The sequence below is a fragment of the Arachis ipaensis genome, chromosome B05, assembly GCF_000816755.2.
Source record: "Arachis ipaensis cultivar K30076 chromosome B05, Araip1.1, whole genome shotgun sequence".
NCBI lineage: Eukaryota > Viridiplantae > Streptophyta > Magnoliopsida > Fabales > Fabaceae > Arachis > Arachis ipaensis.
Window position 1 is genome coordinate 121,368,463 of NC_029789.2, and position 386 is coordinate 121,368,848.

The following is a 386-nucleotide window of genomic DNA, read 5'->3' on the forward strand; positions in this document are numbered from 1 at the left end:
GATTCCTGGAATTCATATTAAAAATTTTGGAATCCTTATTTTTATTTTTCATAATAATTTTCGAAAAAAATACAAAAAAAATTCTTTTTCAAAAAAATTTTAAAATCTAGTTGTTTTCATGAGTCAAGTCAAATTTTCAATTTAAAAATCTTATCTTTTTCAAAATCTTTTTCAAAAATAAAATCTTTTTCATTTTTCTTAGTTATTTTCGAAAATTCCAAAAATATTTTTCAAAAATATTTTTCTTATTTTTTTTATATCAAATTTTCGAAAATAACAATAACAATTAATGTTTTGATTCAAAAATTTCAAGTTTGTTACTTACTTGTTAAGAAAGATTCAAACTTTGAGTTCTAAAATCATATCTTGTGATTTCTTGTGAATCA